The sequence below is a fragment of the Thunnus albacares genome, chromosome 2, assembly GCF_914725855.1.
Source record: "Thunnus albacares chromosome 2, fThuAlb1.1, whole genome shotgun sequence".
Taxonomy (NCBI): domain Eukaryota; kingdom Metazoa; phylum Chordata; class Actinopteri; order Scombriformes; family Scombridae; genus Thunnus; species Thunnus albacares.
In genome coordinates, this window is record NC_058107.1 from 38,318,727 (window position 1) to 38,328,999 (window position 10,273).

Consider the following 10,273-nt stretch of genomic DNA (forward strand, 5'->3'; position numbering starts at 1 on the left):
AGCTGTGTGTGTGTGTGTGTGCATGTGTGTGTGTGTGTGTGTGCTGGTGTGTGTATGTATTGCTTATGTTGTGGGGACATAAATCTGTTTATACATACATTGTGGGGACCCAACAGTCTTTTGGGGCAAAAGGTCCCCGTAATGCAAAGTCTCCCTCCACTCAAAAACGTCTTTGAAATTAATTAATGTAAGCTAATGAAAATGTCCTCAGAAGAGGTGGAAACATGACTGTGTGTGTGTGTGTGTGTGTGTGTGTGTGTGTGTGTGTGTGTTTGGGGTCAGGATATCCCGATCACTGATTCTGATCAGACCCTTACTGATACCGTTTTTATCTAAACCCTGCTGTGAAACCGTCTGATGCTAACGACACCGCTGAGCATTTCCATCATCATCATCATTACTGTGATTATCACCATGACCACAGCACAGCTCTCCTTCTTTATTAGCAGTTTGATTTTGATAAACCACAAGAAAATGTCTTTTAAACGGTCGAACAGAAATCCGGTTCAGAAAGTCGATAAAAGGAAATGCAAATTAATGTGTTTTTCCATCTATTACTGTTGTGAATATTAACAGTCGAGCACATCTCAGTGAACAGTTGGTGCTGATTCTCCTGTCGACTGCAATAAACCACAAAAAGAAGAAGATGAACAGAACGACAGTCAGAGCTGAAGCGATGGAGACGTGACATCACATTGTGGTGATGGAGAGCGTGATGACATCACAGCTTCCTGCTGCTGGAGGCGTTTTGACAGCAGCTCTGTGTCAGTTACACAGACACGAAGAAGAAGAGAGCTGACAGTGAAAAACGTCTGCCGCCATGTTTGGTCTCTCCAGCGGGGTGGAAGCTTCAGGGATGTTTGAGTCACATGTTTCCTGTACGTCATTTTGCTTTTATCCACACGTCAACTTTCACACCTCATCCAAGCATAAAATCTTTTTTGCAATATTTTGACTTTTTTTTTTAGAATTTCCAGAATTTCCACTTACGTTTTTCAGTGCACAAATTGTAAAAGCACGTGAAAAAGGATGGATGGAAACACACCTAGACACATCAGCACCAGAGAACCGGCTCCATGACTGTATAGAAAGATGGCGGGGTGTGATGTCACCCATCGGTTTGCATTGGACATGGATGTATTTAGAGAGCTGATACGGCAACGCCAATCTTTCTCCAGTGGCCAATTGCTGTATTACAGCGAAAAAATCCCACTACCTCAGACAGAAGCTAACGTTAGCTTACCGGGAATACTGAGTGCTACACACTTAGGCTAATGTTAGCTTACCGGGAATACTGAGTGCTACACACTTAGGCTTATGTTAGCTTACCGGGAATACTGAGTGCTACACACTTAGGCTTATGTTAGCTTACCGGGAATACTGAGTGCTACACACTTAGGCTAATGTTAGCTTACCGGGAATACTGAGTGCTACACACTTAGGCTTATGTTAGCTTACCAGGAATACTGAGTGCTACACACTTAGGCTAATGTTAGCTTACCGGGAATACTGAGTGCTACACACTTAGGCTAATGTTAGCTTATCGGGAATACTGAGTGCTACACACTTAGGCTAATGTTAGCTTATCGGGAATACTGAGTGCTACACACTTAGGCTAATGTTAGCTTACCGGGAATACTGAGTGCTACACACTTAGGCTAATGTTAGCTTATCAGGAATACTGAGTGCTACACACTTAGGCTAATGTTAGCTACTTTAGCTAAATTGTGATAACAAGGCAGGTATCATAATCAAGTAACATTAATCTTAGTGAAATATTGAAAATATAGTCTGACTCAGTGTGAGTCTCGGAGCCGACTGTCAATCAACGCCCACACAGCAGACATCAAAGCTACTATAAGTCTTCAAATCTTATTAACGGAGCAATAATTTCCAAAATGACCACCAGCACATTTATTAGAGGCCTGAGTTTAGAGATTGAGACCAGAATATCTAACTGAAAACAATGATTGACTCAGTATTTCTAGAGGGAAGTTGAGTCTTTTTGAATAGGAGTCAGTTGGAGCAGCTAGTGGCCGTCGGTGGAACTCAAGACGTCCTTCTGAAGTGCAGCTAGTTTACGGTTTATGACGCTGTGTCGTAGCGTTCAGAAACAGCTGCAGCTTTTGTGACTGACACACTCATCTCGTTCTTCCTCACAGCTCAGCTTCATCTGTGCTGCTGTTTGTTAGTGATGTGGAGGAGGTGTGGAGACAGGCGGATGGTGTTAGTGGTCTGTTAGAATTCAAACTGTCCAAATTCAATCCATTCATTTTTTACCTTCGGAGAGTCCAGGTGTGCAGGATGTTTTGGTTCTTTCACAAATAGAAAGAAAGAGACTTTAAACAACCAACCTGTTTCTGTTTGTGGTACTTTTAGTGTTTTTTGATGTCAGTTAATTTTCACTTTGTTTGATTAAATCCAAGCTGATGATGCGTTAAGTCATTAATCATATTGTTGCTCTAATAGTGTTTCAGTAAAGTTTGATGCAGCAGAATCAGATCATCCAGGCCACATCTGGAGTCGATCACATCCAGCTGTGAGATCTTTTCAGCAAATCACACAATAAAAAACTCTGCATAGTAAAAGTCCTGTAATGTATCGGCAGTAAAATGTATTTAAAGTATCAAAAGTAAAAGTACTCCTTATACAAACTGGCCCCTTTAGTGTGTTTTATTAATCACATACAGTATATATTATGATATTATTAATATGAGTACTGATTCATTGATGTGTTCGTGTAAGCAGCATTTTTTGTAATTAAAATTTATTTTAATTTTTATTAACTTTTTAAATATATTTGTAATATAATGAAACACAGGAATAGTTATTACAGTAAATGTAAATGAAAAGAAACAGAACAAACAGAATTAGCTTCAAGTACAGAAAGAAAAAAACAGCAAACTGCAGAAATGTAGTTAATGAAATAACCTCATTTCATCTCTACGGAGTCCAGGAGGGGTCATAGAGAAAGAAACAACAAATTAATGCTCTAGATTTAACAGAACCTGAAGTAAATCAACTTAAACCTGCAGTGCAGAACGTTCACATATAAACGAACGTCCGTTATATTAAAGTCAAACGAGTTCACACAGTGCTGATTAAATCTCTCTGTATTTCACAGTATACTGAGTTTTCCTGCGCTGGCTGGATGAATCGTACTGAGCTCTGCTAACGTGAATGAGGATAAAATAATTTAATCAAATATTATCGGACTGAACGGATCAAATTCTTCATAGTGAAACGAGTCATTTTGCATTTTGGGTTTTTGTGTGACACTCAAAACAATTTATCCAGCGTTTTACAGCCACAACAGCAGCGACGGAGGCGGCGGCGGGGGCGGAGCCTGTGATGTAAACACGTCGACAGTGTTTTTGTAATTATTCTCACTGCCAGAAGAGGGAGACAGAAGCTTTGACGACGTTACAGGGAAACGTTTCTTCAAACTTCCTGCTGACTGAAGGGCGAACAGGCTGAACAGATCGATTGATTATGTCATCTGAGTTTTTATTAAATGATTATTATTAAATCGAGAGTATGAATTATTTTGTTTTCGTTGTGGTCGCCCATGTGCTCTGGACATGTCCTGTTTTATAGCAACATACATTAGAAACACTCCAGTAGAGTATTAGATCTGTATCTGATTGATTATCTGATTATCTGATCACATTTACACCTGGTATTGATTTTAGTGTCAATTCTGTCTGAATGATGATCAAATCTCAAGATGTAAATAATTACAACATTTACACTTTATGATGTGTTTTAATAAACAGATCAGCTGACAGACAGTTGAACATGTTCAGTCGTCAGTAAACGAAGCTTCGGTCTGTTCGGGGATTTGAACCGACGACCTGCAGGAAACAGAAACTACCGATAAATAAATTACAGGTCGAGAATCAAAACCGCAGAGTTGCAAAAAGATTTGTTTACCTGCAGCGAAGAGACGACGAGTACGGAGGATCATTTCAGACAAAACAAGAAAATAAAAAAAAATCAATAAAAGAGAAAAATAAATAAATGTTACAGGAAATGGAATCATTTTACAGAGAAAAGAAAATACAGTTTAAAGAAAAAAAAAACTTTAAAGCAAAAATCTGATAAAACTTAAACAGAAAATAACAAATAAACTCTTATTTTTAAGGAGGCTCTTGAAGGAGGTTTTTCCTGCTTAATTAAATCTGTCGACATGATTCAAAAATACAAACTTATATTTAATATTCAGACACAAGCCTCCATTTTTAAATTACCACCTCACAGTAACCATTAAACAGATGATCCTCCACAGTTCAGAAAAATAAAACAAAACATTTTTGGGTGAAATGATCCTCCGTAGAAACAGACGTGAGGGAAAAATCTATAAATGAGATTTTTATGGCTTCAGACTGATAAAAATATTAAATCTGAGACGAACTGACTGAACTTTGATGATGTCACCTGTTCAACAGTCACATGATGACAATCAGCTGAGTTTGGGATTTTTCTCTTTTTAAAATCAAACTTTCACGTTTGATAAAAATGAAACATGTTTGTTTTAACTTCAGACGACAAACACAAACATCACAATAACGTCATCAGCTGATCTATGACATCATTACTTTTAATTAGTTTAGTTTTTCTCACTGCAGTTATTCATCGTCGCTGAATCCTCTGTAAGATATTTAAACAAACAGCAACACAGCCTTAAAATCCTGGAAAAAGTCTGAGATAATGTTTCTAAATTCAAGGCCTGAAACTGTTTTAAATCTGTTTTATTTCAAACTTAAAAGATTAAACAGAAATTGCGAGAAATCGGTGGTGAGATGATTAATGGGAGAGGAAAGAAGAAAGTATTGCAGTAAAAGTACATAAGTATTATGAGCTTGATGTAGTTAAAGTATTGCAGTAAAAGTACATAAGTATTATGAGCTTGATGTAGTTAAAGTATTGCAGTAAAAGTAGTGGTTTGGTCCCTCTGACTGATATATTATTATATATGACATCATTAGATTATTAATAGTGAAGCATCAGTGTTAGAGCAGCATGTTACTGTTGTAGCTGCTGGAGGTGGAGCTAGTTTACACTACTTTATATACAGTTAGCTAGTTTAGTCCAGTGGTTCCCAACCTAGGGGTGGGGCCCCTCCAAAGGGTCAGCAGATAAATCTGAGGGGTGGTGAGATGATTAATGGGAGAGGAAAGAAGAAAAAACAAAGTTCTGATACACAAATCTGTTTTCAGTTTTTGGACTTTTTCTCTAATCTTTGATTTTTGCTGAAATATTGGATCATTTGAACATTTATTGAAATGAAAGCATGTGAGAAGTTTAGAGGGAAAAATCACTATTTGGTGGAGCTGTTAACAACTCATAGACATGTGAAATGTGACCCCGACTACACACTGCTTTTTGTAAGACGTCAAAAGACAAAAAGGTTGGAAACCACTGGTTTCATCTTTAACAATGTGTTGTATTTTAAAAGCTTGTTATATTATCCATTGTGTCAAATCTTCATCTGAAAAGTAACTAAAGCTGTCAAATAAATGTAGTGGAGTAGAAAGTACAATATTTCCCTCTGAAATGTAGAAAGTAGCATCACATGGAAATACTCTAGTAAAGTACAAGTACCTCTAAACTGTATTTAAATACAGTACTTGACTAAATGTATTTAGTTACTTTCCATCACTGGTTTTTACTCTATTTGACTCATATGTTCATGTGTTTCTTCTTCTTTTCTCCATTTCTGGTTTATTAAAACGTAACATGAAGCATCAGAACAGAAATGTCAGTAAATGATGAATTAATTTATTATATTTATTATATTTATAACTTGTTCAGGCTGCATTTCTACTTTGGTCTAATTTAGTTTTTTTTTTATTGTTGTTTATAGTTGTTATTGTGTTACAATAGCTTTGTATTTCGTATTTTGTACGGTGTATTCTGTTTTTTTTGTTTTTGTTTTGCTTTGTACTGTTTGTTGTTGTGTTGTTGTATGTTAACTCCGCTGCATCTTTAATGTTAAAAACTGTTCCAATCAATATCAGAATTAATGAAAGTGTTTCTGTGATGGTTTTCATTTTAAATGGCCGAGTAGGTTTATCTGCAGACCCGCTTTACTACACAACACGCTAACTTGGTCAGGTTTAGGCATGGGGGGGGGGGGGGGGGGGGGGGGTAGTTAGGGGTCAGGGGTGTGTGTTGTGTAGTAAAGCAGGCGTATCGTGCAAGACTGAAGATGATCCTTCTCAAATATAATAAAAGTTAAGCATCTTTGTCAATAATGTTTCTGTGACGTATTCATGTTAAAAACAAATAATGACGATATATCATTAATCCAGTCGGTGCCGTTAAACTGTTGCAGAAGAAGAGACACAACGAGATGACATCATAAAAGAGCGACAGTCAAAACTCAAACGATGGAAAACATGATGGAAATATGACGTTTCTGTTAGTTTCATGTATTGATGTGAGGAAGGTTACAGTCTCCTCATCATCGCTCCACACAGATCTGATGTTTTCAGCTCTTCAGTGACGTTTCAGTCACATAACTTGACTACATATAAAGATGGACGACGTGTCTCCACTTCCTTCCTTCCTTCCTGCTAAAGTGAAGCTAAAATCTCTCCTTTCCGGGAGCGGCCATGGATGTATTATAACAGCTGGATACCGGACTAAAAATGGCGCCCATTCAGTCCTGTAGCAACTGCTCGACTGGCACATGCGCCAAAATAAAGTTTCTAGTTTCCGGGTTTGCTTCCGCGTTGTGCGGCCCACTGAATATGCGCAGTAGTGTTTCCCCCGCTGGCCCCGCCCACGAGTTCCCGCTCGGCCCATAGACTTTACATTGTGATGACGTCACAGATTTTTAAATCGCTTTTCTCGGCTCGAGGAAAGTTTTACAAACATGAAACCTTCATGAGTCATAATTGACGGTGTTTGCAGTTCGAGGTGTCCTGTCAACAGTTTTACAGGCGTCTCTTTTACAGTGGTGGTCTGTGGGGGGAAATGCTTTTTGGGCCGCAGGCGGATTTTTTGTGGCAATACCGCGAGAAGCCACTGGGAGAGATTGGCTGCAAGGCTGAGTGGCGGCGCCCTATCCAGCTCTTATTATACATCCATGAGTCTGTGCAGTAGAGTCGGCGGCGGGACACGCCCCCTCAGCCGTCCCGCCGCCTGACGGGAGATTTGAGAGCTGCTGTCACAGCTGCCAATCATGAAGTCACACCCACCTTTTATTCCTTCATGTCCCATTCGCTAACAAGGAGGGGGCGGGACTTATGACCTACACTGTAGCCAGCCACCCGGGGAGCTGTCGTGTTTATATACAGTCAATGGTCACATGCTTCATATACATCGTCATTTATTCACTTTATTAAGTCTGTTTACATTTGCTTTCAACAGCTGCTGTTAATCCTCAGACAGGAAAGTCTTTGTACACAGATTCAAACCTGCAGAGCAGAACTTTTGTCTCCCTCTTCTGGCGGTGAGAGTAATAACGAAAACACTGTCAAGGAGCTTTATGACGGATCCGACCAGCTGGTCTCACCGGCGGTGGCTCCTCACAGCTCTCAAAACGTCGGAGCAAATTTGCAAACAGGCGTTAATTTGATAAACTGACCACATACTGGGAATCTAAATGGTAACTTTCTCCCCTGACGACAGCGACATAGTAACAGTCCTAGAAAGGAAATTACAACAACCATGTGAGACTGTCAGACATTTATACCCAGGATGCCTTGCAGTCTGAGGAAGATACCTGCGGGCCGAGCATGACGTCATTTCACCGGAAACCAGTCACTGCATCACCAGAGGTTTATCTGACGGCTTGAACAGCATCGTGTGAACGAACTTGTTTGGAAAATACGTTTATTTATGTGGAAAAGTTCTGCACTGCAGGTTTAAACTGTTTCCAGTGTTTCCATTGAAAATGAAAATAAAAACAGGTGGACAGAAACACACTTATCTGATTTTTAAACCTCACAGTTAAACATTTGTATCAGTCTCTCTATATAGTTTTGTTTCTGGCTCTTTTTTTTTTTAGCTAAAAAAAATAAAAATATAAAATTTTCTAACATATTTTCAGTGTTCAGGTCAGTTTGTCTGATTTAAGTCTCCACATCTTTAATATGTTTTAACAAGATAAACGTGATGTGTTTTAATGTTCACGCTGAGTCGGTTTCATTCATTAACGCATCTTCTTCTTCTTCTGTTTAGTTAAAATGTGTATTTTCTCTCCTGGAAACGGAGCCTCCGGTATGTGTAGCGTGTTCAGGGAAAAGCCGTCAAATCACTGACAGAACAGACGGTGACAGTAGAAAGAGGAAGAAGAAATGACAACAACAACAACAACAATGGCGGACGCTTCATACGAGTGTTCTCTTTATTTTCTACTTTTGACAGCTTGTTCAGAGTTAAACGACCATCTTTCTCTGCTCAGACTGTTAAAATCTGCTGCAATAAACTAAACGTCAGGAAGCCGCAGCGGAAACAGTAAACTGTTTCTTCTTCGCTGGTTTTCTGTGGCTGACCTGCACGTGCCCAGTAGGAGAATCACCTGTGTCGGTGTTTTCATGTGGACGGATGAATTTGCAGAAATGAGCTGAAACTCTTATTTAGTGGCTTCATGTGGACGTCGTTTAAAATAACCAATCAGCTGATCAATAACACTTCAATCAATCATCATCGGGACAGTCCATGTTTCACAGTAAAGAGAAATATATATACACACACACACGCGCGCACGCGCGCACGCGCGCACGCACACACACACACACACACACACACACACACACACACACACACACACACACACACACACACACACACACACACACACACACACACACACAGGACAGGTGAGACATTTGGCACACAGTGAAGTCTGAGAGACCAGGTCTGGTCCCGTTCAGTCCCCCTGTGGTCCTGGTCTCTCATGGGGTCCCTCCTGTGGGATTCTGGGTAGTTTAGGGCGTTATCTGGTTGGTTTTCCTCCTCGGACCCTCTAGTGGAGGAGGTCTGGATCACAAACCAAGACTGGAGCCGATTGTTTGCTGCGGGGACGAGATACGACCGACTACTCGGCTCCCGTAGCCGGTTTCGCTTTGCATGCTGGGATGTTGATGAGAGAATTTAACGTGTTTGGCGCGTGGACAGAGACACGATCACCTCCCGAAGGAGACAGTCGTGACGTTTACATGAGAGAAAAGGACCTGTGCGCCGTCGCCAGTGTGACTTCCTGTCAATTTCCAATTTTTCAAAATAAAGCACTTCTATGTTTATGGAAAGTAAAAAATAAAATAAAAGCAACATTATAACAAATAGATTTAGGAATGCAAATTTTACTGTGTTGGAGTCATTTACAGCATTAATGACTAACTGGATCGTTACTACATTAAAACTATTTTCAGGTTGTAAGAAGTGAAATAATTTATAAAACATAAATAAATCTGAACTCATCTGTTCTCTACATGAAAACAAACAACTTAAAAATGCTGCGATGTCTGATGGTAACCAGGCGACGCGTTTATTACACGGTTTAAAACCAACAAACCAAATTTAAACATACTTAGTAGACGTTTTTTTAGATGGCGGTTTATGACTGATTACGATAACGCTGCCAGGAGACGTTCCTTCCTCTTCTCTGCAGTCTCAGTCAGTCAACCGGCACGATCAACTCGCCATAAACAGCTCGCCGGAGAACGAATCAAGACCTGACCTGGGCTAGCGAAATGTTTTATTTTGACAGAGGAGCTTCTTCCTGTGTTTACATTCTCGCTCCCACCCCTAGACACATCTAACCAATCAGAGGAGAGAACGTTCTCACCTGGTTGTTAGTGACGTTTCGTTCATCAACAGCTCATCTACTGACTCAGAACGAAGGAGCTTTATGTTGAAAACTAACTGAACTCACTTCCTTTAACCTGTTGTGATCCTTTCATGTCACCATAAAAGCTCTTGAATCTTGAAAACGCCTTTAATCAGAGAGCGTTAGAGGAGCCGGTAGTTGCTACAGCCAGTCCGTCCTGGAAATTATGACTTTGTGATCGCAGTAATTAATGCAAATTCAAGAAATCTCTGCAAAGTTGCTCAATTACTGCAACTTTTCTGCATGAAATGTCCAAATGAACAAACCGATCTGTGACCAACTGTCACATCTCATGTCGTGGTATCTGCAGCGCGCAGGAAGTGATTACATATGATTCTTCATTGGCAGTAGTTTTATTTTCCTTCCTCCTCATTTTTCCTGCAATAAGAGCACATAAAACATCGCAAACTGAGTCGCAGTTTTTGAGAAAAG

At 39.8% G+C, this 10,273-nt stretch overlaps 1 protein-coding gene across 1 annotated transcript in view; it reads right to left on the reverse strand.

Moving 5' to 3' along the window:
* Nucleotides 1-9,241: 9,241 nt before the first annotated feature.
* The window catches only part of qsox2 (quiescin Q6 sulfhydryl oxidase 2), a 15,987-nt gene continuing 14,955 nt past the window's right edge, over nt 9,242-10,273 (reverse strand). The window contains exon 12 of the mRNA XM_044334803.1: nt 9,242-10,273. This exon is cut by the window's right edge and continues 1,002 nt beyond it. The gene's annotated coding sequence lies outside the window, so the exon portion shown is untranslated.